The sequence below is a fragment of the Papaver somniferum genome, chromosome 5 (assembly GCF_003573695.1).
Source record: "Papaver somniferum cultivar HN1 chromosome 5, ASM357369v1, whole genome shotgun sequence".
In the NCBI taxonomy this organism is placed as follows: Eukaryota; Viridiplantae; Streptophyta; class Magnoliopsida; order Ranunculales; family Papaveraceae; genus Papaver; species Papaver somniferum.
This window is the reverse complement of record NC_039362.1, coordinates 207,689,270-207,701,901: the sequence shown is the minus strand read 5'-3', so window position 1 is coordinate 207,701,901 and position 12,632 is coordinate 207,689,270.

The window sequence follows — 12,632 nt, the reverse complement described above, 5'->3', positions numbered from 1 at the left end:
AATGACATGGTTGTGGGACGTGTTTATGGAGGGTATGTTATTTATATTCCAACCAATCGACATATATCCGTACAAAAGAAATGCTACCTCAATACAGAACTCCCCGGTTTCTGGTTCTTTGGCTACAACTGCTGTCAAAGCTGCAGCAGAAGAGGATTTTCCAGATGTGTAGACGGATCGTGGAACCAGGTTTGTGGTATACCTTCAAAGTATATAGATATTTAACACACAACAAAAGTGATGGCGCTCTAGGTAAAAAACTCAGAAAATAAAACAGAAAGAAATCTAAAATGAAGAAACAACAAAGAAACATATATACCCAGATAAGAAGATTGGCATACTTAAGGAACTGAGACTTTGCACAACTGGGATCGCCAACTGTACAAACATTAATGTCACCGCTGAGTTGATCCCTTCATGAGTGAACTTTTGGACACCACCTAACCTAAGAGCATAAAACTCTAACCAGACAAAGAACTGAAGAAGACTTAAGAGACAAAGAGCCTTTAAAGAGAATCAAAACTTTAAAAACCAATTGAATGGTCGAGATACTTAAAAAAGAAATCGAAGTTCATTCATTTGTCACAAAAAAACATCAAGGAAAAATAGAAGGACCAAGGATTATTGCGGGTAATCCTATTGCTCACCGTTATTGCTAGTAGTCTACATCATCAGCATCCTTCTTTCTATAACGAATATCGTTATCCTTTCTTCCATCAGTCACCTGAAACTTTAATATCGTTAAAACCATTCAACACATAGCACAAACAAGGTTCAGTAATATAATAAACCATAGAGCCCGAACCTGCACTGAATTGGTGATGAAGGCAAGTCGGTAAGTGAGATCTCTCCCACTCCAACTGCACAATACCCCCTGACACCTTCATGTCCACCACCAGACAGCTGGGGTGCCTCCCTTCGTCATTCCTCTCTCTCCCCTGGTGAAGCTAGTGCCAATATATCTGGTATCACAAGTGCCAGTGAAAATGACCCTGAAATATAACATGACATATATTTAACTAAAATATTTCGATTTTATTTTGATCACTAAACAAAACACTCTCTAAAAATTTGTTTATCTTTATAATTGAAATAATAAATGTTGTGCGTGTAGATCATCAATTAAAGTAATCCAACCTTTGGTTGTTGACTATCATTGATTGATCATTGGACATTGGTCTTTGATACCGTCCAAGTTATTCCTTGTGTTTGATTAGGACTCGTTGATTTCTACTAACTTGAGTAAATAAAAACATGAGAGAGATATTAACTCCTTGAGATACTTTTACCTAGATTGAGTTTTACTGTCTAGTTGATTCTCTAGAAAGTGTTTCGGAGTTAGTCCATACAAATTGTTAAGCGAAATATTGGGTGGTGTTGTTAGACCCCTGCTTTTTCAATTGGTCTCAGAGCAGGAAAACACTTTCAAGACCTCAAAAGTATGTGTTTGTAGCGATCTGACTATATGGACCATAAAGTCTCAATTAACGCTTCACCAGGTTTAAAAACCAAACATAGAAAAATGTCTGATAAACTGGTTACTCTTCAAAAGGGGTTGGATGAACAAATCCGGATCAACTCTGGTCTTGTTGCAGAAATTGAAATTCTTAAGGATTTGATATCCAGTAATTGTCCCTTAGTGAATCTGAGTAACTCCAGTTGTTCCTCTTTAAAGAATAGTCGTAAATCAGATAGTAATCAACAACATGTTGATGTAAAAACTGATGTGACTAGGAACCACTCAGACAAAATTCAAAGTTGTGACCCGCATTGTTGTTATGATTCTTCCAATCTCTTACAACAAGTTTGTATGTCATTTCGAAAGAGCCTGAATGTTGCATGTAATCTTTGTAAGAAAACTAAACAACATTTTGATACTCTGAAAGGACATACAAGACTATCGGGAAACTCTAAACAGAGAAGTACTGATAGTATGGGTGCCTTTGCTTCAAGATCTACGTCTCCTTTTCAATGGTTCTTGATAGTGGATGTAGTAGACATATGACAGGTAATCTCACATGGTTCGTTTGGTCTATTGACTATGAAGGAGGTCCTGTAACGTTTGGAGATGGGTTTTTGCTACATTAGCAAGAAGGGAATGATAAAACTGCCCGATGTTCCATAAATCCATGATGTAGTATACGTAAAAGGTATGAATGTTAATCTTCTTTCTATTAGTCAAATTTGTGACAAAGGCCATCGAGTTGTCTTCAATGCAAATGGATGTGACATTTTTGACAAAACTGGGAAAGTAATCTTTCAAGGAACTCGTGGTAAAAACAACCGTTATCTACTTGATACTCAGTTTAGAAATCGCTGCAATTTGACTAAGGTGGAATCTACACATCTTTGGCATGAGCGTTTTGGTCACATCAATTATCGTCTTCTAACTAAGATCATTAACAAAAAACTTGTTAGAGGCATTCCCAAAATCAATGCAAAGATTGAAGGTGTATGTGGTTCCTGTAAAAAGGGTAAGCAAACGAAAGTTCACCACAAACCAGCTCGAGATATTCTCACTAAAGCTCCACTTGATTTAATTCATATGGATCTCTTCGGACCAATTCAACAACCCACTGTTGCTGGCAAGAAGTATGCTTTAGTTATGGTAGATGATTACACCAGATTCACTTAGGTTGCATTCTTATCTCATAAGAATGAAACTCTTGGTGAATTCAAGATTATTGTTAAAAGGATCCAGAACGAACAAGTTCGCAAACTAAAGAAAATTAGAAGCGATCGTGGAACTGAATTCAAAGACACCAAAGTATCTGAATTCTGTGATGAATTGGGGATCATTCAACAATACTCTCCACCTATTACTCCTCAAGCTAATGGAGTTGCGGAAAGAAAGAATCGGAATATTCAAGAAATGGCTAGGGTAATGCTCCATAACAAAAACTTACCATTAAGATTTTGGGGAGAAGCTTTTTTTTACAGCATGCTATTTGATCAACCGTGTGTATTTTCGGTCTAAAACCCTTAACACTCCTATAAGTTGTGGTATGGAAGGAAACCCAACCTACACTATCTCAGGGTGTTTGGAAGTAAGTGTTATATTCTGAAATATCGAGAACAGAAAGGGAAATTCGACACCAAAAGTGATGAAGGTATCTTTCTTGGTTATGCTTCTAATAGTCGTGGTTTTCGAGTGTTTAATCTCAGAACTCAAGTCATGATAGAATCTAATGTTATCGTTGACGACATTAGTAACTTTCGTCGTGAAAATACTCCTGCTGAATTGCCTCCTACCGAGACAATTGATAAAGTCAAAGAAATTCCAGAATCAGTTGAAGTTATCCCAACTGTTACTGATCCTGACATTTTTAGTGACGAGGAGAAGAGTGCTGATCAAGGGATTACTGATGAACAAGATCGTGTCCCTCCACGACATTTATGGGTTCAGAGGAATCATGATCCAAACAGTATTATTGGAGGAAGAGATTCTACAGCTAAAACTAGAGGAAAACTTCAAAATATATGCAATTTTGGTTGTTATCTTTCACAAGTAGAACCAAGGAATATTGATGAAGCTCTGAACGACCCCTTTTGGGTGAATGCTATGCATGAAGAGTTAAATCAATTTCAAAGGCAAGATGTGTGGGAACTTGTACCTTCCCCTTCCAATATCAATATTGTTGGTACTAAATGGATATTCAAGAATAAGTCTGATGAATTTGACACGATTGTCAGAAACAAAGCTAGACTTGTCGCTCACGGATATTCACAGATTAAAGGAATTGACTTTGACGATACCTTTGCTCCTGTGGCACGTCTTGAGTCCATTCGCCTTTTGTTAGCTCATGCTTGTTTTCTTAAGGTTAAGCTATTCCAAATGGATATAAAATCCGCATTCCTTAACGGAATTTTAAAGGAAGAAGTCTATGTTGCTCAACCTAAGGGATTTGAAAATTTGGAATTCCCAGATCATGTGTTAAAACTCAAGAAGGCATTGTATGGGTTAAAACAAGCACCTAGAGCTTGGTTTGAAAAACTTACCACTTCTCTCATTAGAAAAGGTTTTTCAAGAGGCGGAGCTGATAAAACTTTGTTTACCAAATGGAGTGGGAGAGATGTGGTTATTGTTCAAATCTATGTTGATGATATCATTTATGGATCAACTTCTGAAACTTTTACAAAAGACTTCCAAGTCTCTCTTGCTAAAGAATTTGAAATGAGCAATGTTGGTGAATTGAAATTCTTCCTAGGATTACAAATTCAACAACATAAGGATGGAATTTACTTATCCCAAGAGAAGTATGCTCGTGACCTTGTGACAAGGTTCGGTCTGGATAAGTGCTCCGAAATTGACACATATGCCCACTATTGGTAAAATACATAGAGATGAGAAAGGAGCAAAAGTAGATCAAAAGGTGTATTGATCTATCATTGGAAGCCTCTTGTATCTTACAGCTACTAGACCTGATATTTCTTTCAGTGTTGGCTGTTGTGCCAGGTTTCAGGCAAATCCAAAGGAGTCTCATCTTGCAACGGCAAAGAGGATCATTCGATATATTAATCACATTGTTGAGTATGGGTTATCTTACACTTTTGATACTAACACTGATTTGTCTGCTTATTCCGATGCTGATTGGGCAGGTTGTGTAGAAGGCAGAAAAAGTACGTTAGGGGGTTTCTACTATGTAGGACTGAATCTTGTTGCTTGGCATAGCAAAAAACAAAATTCTCAATCCCTATCTACATGTGAAGCAGAATACATTGCTGCCGGATCATGTTGTACTCAACTCCTATGGATGAAATAAATGCTAGCTGATTATGGAGTTGATACTGGAATAATGAAGATCTTCTGTGATAACTCTAGCGCGATTCGAATCACTGAGAATCCCGTTGAGCACTCAAGAACAAAGCACATTGACATAAGGTACCATTTTATTCGTGATCTCTATGAAAATGGTATCATAAGCATGGAATTTGTACCTTCCGAACAATAATTGCCTGATATTCTTACCAAACCATTAGACACTGCTACATTTCAACACTTGCGGAAGTCTATTGGTGTTGTTCTGGTTCATTAAGCGTTTCTATAACTCTTGCCCCTATTCTTATCTATATCTTTTGGGCAATCGAGTTTGAAACTCCAGTAGGTTACTTCAGTTCAGTTTCTGTAGGGTTGTTTTTTATGTTTTGTTAGTGTCACTTTTTGTGTTTCAAAAATCCTTCTTTTCTCTTGAAAGTAAGGTCGCTCGTTGTTGTTCTTTCGGGAATGACATCAAATGGGGGAGAGTTCTTTTGAACTTGTGCTTAATGGTCATATCTTGAGGGGTGTGCGGCTGTGGAATTTTAGAGGGGTTATCTTGTATCTTTAAACTCCTTGATGAATGTTGTTAGCTTCGGCAATATGATTGCATCTAAATAAGATGATGTGTATTTCTTTCTCTCAGTCATGAAATGTCTCTTACGAAAATTTCATTATGATCCCGTTCTTGTACCTTTGCCAATCTTATTGACAAAAAGAGGGAGAATTAATATGTAGTTCACACTACAAATACATATGGTTTTCGGATCATTGTGTAAGGGGGAGTGATTTTCATGTGAGATGGAGTATTGACTAAGGGGGAGTGATACATATCACCATAGTATTATTGTTGAAGTTGTGATACAATTGGACTTTGACAGTGTGTAATAATACTATGACACTGTATAATAATGATCGAGACAGATGCTTTCTCATTGTTATAGCTACGGATCTTCAACAACGGTGATGCTAAACTTACAACCTTTGGGATCATTGGAGTACTTGGAAGTGACGAAGATTTCGAGGAATGTTGAAGATTAGACAAGTGGAATATGGCTTCTAAAGTTTCATTATTTTTTTTGTATTCCATATGTATTGATAGTTTTGTCACTAAAATTGACAAAGGGGGAGATTGTTAGAGCACTGCTCGGTCAAACTCGGATGCGTTGCTATCTCAAGCATGTTTGTCAATGTTAGTGATCAAAATTATAAGTCTTGATTTCTAGTATCTTATAGCTAAGTCTCGGACTAGGATAGTAAGTGTAGTTGAGCTCAAGGACTTCATGGCGATTCATCATACAAGTAGAAGATCTACTCGAGGAACCGGTGGAACTTCTCGACAAAAAGGTATGTGGAGACTTAAACTTATCTGTCACTCAAAAGTCTATCTATTCTATCTCCTACTCCTTGAGACAAAAGTCGTATGCTACATATATAGACTAGATTATACACATTTGGTATTTCGATCCGAGTATACCTCGCCTATCTATATCTCGAAATATATGTTGGTAAGATTTTCGCTTCGACCAAGTTTATCTTTACCTAGTGACGAAAGTCATCAATGTTTCAATCACTTTGAAAATTTCTTTGACAAGAAATAGTGTAACAACTATATAACGCCCCTAAGATTGTTTCAATGATTGGAATGAGAGTTTAGATTACATAACCAATGGATTCCGTGAACCGAAGTTTTCGAACTTTGTTGATCAAGATAACCGGAAGTATGGAAAGTGCCAAGTCCGCGAACTCAGTCCGCGAACTTCCGAAGTTCTCAAACCCGAGAATCTCTGCTGGAGTTGACAAACTACTTGCGTGAGCCAAGTCCGCGAACCCATTCCGCGAACCGACGAAGTTCTCAAACCCGAGAATTTCTGTTGGAGTTTGTAAACTCTATCCGGTGTCTTAAGTCCGCGAACCTAGTCTGCGAACTTGAGAAGGTTATATATCTAAAGATGATTTCTGAACTTAATCTTAAAATACTAAGGAATGCATTTGCAAATCGTGGCTATTAAAGTTCATGAACCGATTCGAGTGAATCAAATCATCTTTGCTTCAATTGTGTCTTGTGTAGTTAAATAAGATTTCCTTGCAATTAAACAACTCTCTTAACTAGTTAATTTGAGTCAATTGAACTAGTTATGGTGAAGAAGAACATGGTTGGTACGAAACAGTCATATGGTTAACCTCTTTGGGTAGAATATTGTTGAACCAAAAATGTACACGTTTGGGTGCGGTTAACAAACCTAGAAGCATACAGTCATTTGTGTATGACAAGCTAAGTTTTCGATTTAACGGTTGAGAAATATTAGCTTCAATCTAAATCAGGTTTTCATCTAACGATGAATATTGATTGCTTTGTAACTAAGGCAAAACCCTGATTTGAAAGGCTATATAAAGGAGACATCTAGTATTGTGCAAAACTAATCCCCACACCTTACATGTGATACTAGTTTGCGTGCTAGAGTTGATTCTCCTTTAACATTTGGTTTTCTTCTTCTGAAACCAGGTTAACGACTTAAAGACTTCATTGGGATTATGAATCCAGACCGATACTACTTTTATCGTAGTTGTGTGATCTGATCTTGCATCTTTTATCGTAACAGTACAATCATATTGATTGGCTTGAGATTGTTTGATTTCTACGATAGGCAAGATATAAAAAGTAATCACAAACATCTTCGTCTCATTGTTTGTGATTCTGCAACATCTTGTTTCCCTACCATACGATTAAGATTGTTGTGAGGTGATTGATTAATTTAGGCTGTTCTTCGGGAATATAAGGCTGGATTATCAATTGGTTCCTGTTCACCTTGATTATTATCAAAAGACGGAACAAAAACTTTAGGGTTTTTGTGTGGGAGGCATATTGATCCTTTGATAGACTTGGCTGTGTGAGACATATTTGTTTATTGTTAAAGCCTGCGATTTTGGGTCGTGGCAACTCTTAGTTATGGGTGAGATCAGCTAAGGGAATCAAATGCGTAGTATCCTGCTGGGATCAGAGGCGTAGGGAGTACAACTGTACCTTGGATCAGTGGGAGACCGATTGGGGTTCAACTATAGTCCAGTCCGAAGTTAGCTTGGAGTAGGCTAGTGTCTGTAGCGGATTAATACAGTATGTATTCTATCTGGACTAGGTCCCGGGGTTTTTCTGCATCTGCGGTTTCCTCGTTAACAAATTTTCTGGTGTCTGTGTTATTTCATTTTCCACATTATATTGTTTGTCTTTATAATTGAAATAATACAGGTTGCGCGTGTAGATCATCAATTAGATTAATCCAACCTTTGGTTGTTGATTATCATTGATTGATACTTGGACATTGGTCTTTGATACCGTCTTGTGTTTGATTAGGACTCGTTGATTTCTACTAGCTTGAGTAAATCAAAACAAGAGAGAGATATCAACTCCTTGAGATACTTTTACCTAGATTGAGTCTGACTGTCTAGTTGATTCTCTAGAAAGTGTTTCGGAGTTAGTCCATACAGATTGCTAAGCGAAATATTGGATGGTGTTGTTAGACCCCCACTTTTTCATACTCCACAGCCGGACTCCCCACAAAAATTTGGCAATTAAGCGGAAGTTCAAAAAGAACTCTCCCCCATAATATGTCATTTCCGAAACAACAACAAGAGCGACCTTAATTTCGAAAGAAAAGAAGGATTTCTTTGAACATAAAAAATCACATACGAGTATGAATTTGAATCCAAAATACTCAATTAAATTAACCATAAGAGAACCCATGATTAATTTAATCGAAAATGCTCAACATAAGTGAATTTATGGAGACTCAAAAATATACAGTTAGATTAATCACAAGAGAACCCATAATTAATCTAATCGAAATACACAACCAAACTAATCACAAAAGTAATCAATTTAATTGGTGATACTCATCATAAGAAAACTTACGGAGAAACAACTAAATAACCAAACAAGATGATTAATTTAGTTCAATATGATCGACATAAAGTACCTTGCGGAACAATAACAAAGCTAATCATAAAAATAATCAACTTGGTTGTTTAGTGCTCAACATAAGACACATTACGGAGCCTCAAGTAATACATAAAATATGGATCAGGGAAGATCAATTACTGCGGAATACACAAGGATTCATTCTATTTTCCATCATCATTTGCACAATGACATACAATAGACATAATCCTTGAAAACAAAAGATTTTAACCTATCTTCCATCAATAATTGAAAATATAGGCTTAACTTTTGTATTTGTCAAAAGCCCATTCATTCTTTTATCAATACATGCATATCGACATACGAAAGACTTTACTTTTGACAAGATATGGGACAGTTAAAGTTCACGGACGTAAACACACAAATCCCATAACAATATTGCAGTATATAAAACCATAAAGATTAATACTGCAAAGATCATCTTCCAAACAAATAAATCTAAAAACATGAAGATGAAAACGTTGGACGTAGCTATGTGTAATCACAATAATGGATATTCCAAACTCTAGTTATTCTTATAAACAAAAACAGAAAAATAGAAGATTTACTAGGCAAACAAAATCCTATAGAGAACATGATCTGAAAAATACTAGATCCGGTTAGCAACCAGAGATTGAACATGGACGAGCTCATCAGTTGCTTTCTTCAGTTCGTTTTTCAAAAAATCAAGATTCCTTGTTGAGATTCCCAGTTTTTCACGTACGACTTCAAAATTTTGAAGAAGATTTCCTACCAGTTGTGATGAAATCTGAACTGGTAGTTTGTTTTCATGATCAATGGTATGAAGGCATGTTATGAAAACAGGATTCTCATGAAACTCGATACTCTTCCACTTCCTGACTTCATCATCTTCGTTTCCTCCATTTATTGTGCACACCAAAAGTTGGTAAAACCCTTTGACCTTTCAGAACAGTGTAACATGGGATGACACCCAAGTATATAAATAAGTTCCATGAAAAACCCTAGGAAAACTTGTACACGTTCGTGTGGGCCAGGAGTTCGTGCACTGGTGGTCACGGCCTTAAGATGTGACCAAAAGGAAGGAAAATGGAGTTTGAATGTCAACACTAATAGTTGAGAACCAACTATTTGGAGGAAGTACACGCAAACAGGAAAATTTTCTCAAGGACGAAGGATCATGATTATCTACAAGAGAAAAACTGGAGCGAAGCTCAACAGATTTTAAAGATCAACAACAAGGAAGGAAGAATACATACAACCTTGACATCACTTCTCAATACACACTTCTTGAGAACAAAAAGCATCCTTCTTAAATTAAAAGAGGGATGATGTAGTGAGCAGTAATGGTGTATTAAGATGAGCATTTTTCTCATCAATCTTGACTTCTTCTTTTTCTCCTTCAGAAGGATTTAGAGACAAATCACATGACATAGTTGAAGTAGTTTTATTAAGAGAGGAACTAGCAGTACCCGAGTCAATCGTTTTCCATGTTTTTTTGATGCCCCATTTGAGTCTGTTTATGCTTATCTTAAGTTCTGAGACTCGATTATTGATATGTAAGCAATCTGAAGCTGAACTCTTGGAAGTGTGGCCTTCTCCAGGGGGTGACAGGAAACTTGACCTTTCTTTCTTTCTCCTATGTCTTTTCTTCTTTTCCGAGTTATTTAAGAAGTCAGTTACTCTTAGGCCGTTCTTACTTCTACCATTTTTCGTTTCAAAGGCACGATTAAGAAAAGACTTATCATAGTAGTTTCCTTGATTGTCGAAAGTGCCCTTTACTCCAACAATGTGCGAGACGGGTTTGATGACTTCTTTAGACATCCATGCAAGCATGTTGTGAAGTTTTTCATTCCTTAAACGAAAACGACATCTTCGCTCAAAATGTCATTTATTTCCACAGTAGTAGCAGTTAAAGTAATTATTCTTAACCGTTCTCGTGTGAGTAGATTTGGAAGAAGTAGAATCCTTGTTTTTAGCCACGTTACAAGCTGCGAAAGTTTTTTCACATGAAGAATTATCAACAACTTTAACAAAATTGATCTTACTAGGTTTTGGAGCATCTATTCCTTTATAGCCCAGACCACGTGTATCACGATGTTCTTTACATGCTCCAATCATAGAAGAAAATTTTGTAGAGCTAGAATTGAATATTCTCAGACTGTCTTCCAGTGATTTTACTTTATCAAGAGCAGCTGCAAGGTCAGTCTCCAAGGATTTTTCTTTGGCAAGAAGACTAAGTTCTTTGTCATCAAAACATTTTTGTTGAGAGTCATATCTTGCTTCAGCTTCTGCAGAATTATTTTCACATTCAGACCTTTTTGTGCGAACATCTTACTCACGATCTTTAACGATAGATTTTAGGAGATTATATCCACCATCATATCCTTTAAAGAGTTTTCTCAATTTTATGTTTTCTTGACAAAGAGGAGTCATGTACTTACTCAAGCAAGTTGTTGACTTCTTTTCTTTCAAAGCATGGTCAAACAGCTTGATATATTGAGAGACTTCCTCATCGATACTTTGTCCTTCTTCTGACTCACTATCATCTGACAGTTCATCCAACTTCTCATCAAGAAATTTTCCCAGTCGAACGCAGATTCAGTCAAGGAACATGAGATTGAGTTTTTCTCAGAAGGTTCAGGACTTTGAAGCTCACCCGAGAGTCTCCGAACTGATGTTGCGTTATCAGAGATAGTCCTCTTGTCCATAGAGTCAGATTGCCACAAACACAGACTTGTGAGGTCTTGAACGTCTTTGCCTGCTCTGATACCAATTGAAAAAGCGGGGGTATAACAACTACACCCAATATTTCGCTTAGCAATCTGTATGGACAAACTCCAATATACTTTCTAGAGAATCAACTAGACAGTTAGACTAAATCTAGATAAAAAGTATATCAAAGAGTTTATATCTCAATCACTCGATTTGATTTTTTCTCAAGCAAATAGAAATCTGCGAATCTTTATCAAAGAGAGATAACTTTGATGGTACCGAAGACCAATATCCAAGTGTCAATCAATTTAAATCAACAACCAAAAGGTCGGATATTCTAATTGATTGAACAACTCACAACCTGTGATATTTCAATTATATAAATAAATATATGCGGAAAAGAAATAACACAGACACCGAAATTTTGTTAACGAGGAAACTGAAAATGCAGAAAAACCCCGGGACCTGGTCCAGATTGAACACACAATGTATTAAGCCGCTACAGACAATAGCCTACTCTAAACTAACTTCGGTTTGGACTGTTGTTGAAGCCAATCAATCTCACACTGATCCAAAGTACAGTTATGCTCCTGCGCCTCTGATCCCAGCAGGATGCTACGTACTTGATTCCCTTAGCTGATCTCACCACAACTAAGAGTTATTACGACCCAAAGTTGAAGGCTTTAATAAACAAATCTGTATCACACAGAAAAGTCTACGGTAATAGATAAATCCGTCTCACACGAATATACCTACGAGTTTTGTTCCGTCTTTTGATAAATCAAGGTAAACATGAACCAATTGATAAACCAGACTTATATTCCCGAAGAACATCCTAGTATTATCAATCACTTCACAATAATCTTAATCGACGCAGCGAAAAAAGATAGTGTGGAATCACCAACGGTCAGACGAAGTGTTTGTGATTATTTTTCTATCTTGCCTATCGGAGATATAAATCCCAAGCCAATTATTACAATTGTACTCAAAATGATAGAAATAGCAAGATCAGATCACACAACTACAAGAAAAGTAGTATCGGTCTGGCTTCATAATCCCAATGAAGTCTTTGAGTCGTTAACCTGGTTTTAGAAAAAGAAACCAAAGGTTAAAGGAGAATCAACTCTAGCTTATGCAACTAGTATCACACGTAAGGTATGGAATCAATGCTAGCTGGTAACAAAGCATTCAATATTCACCGTTAGATGAAAACCTGATTAGATTCAA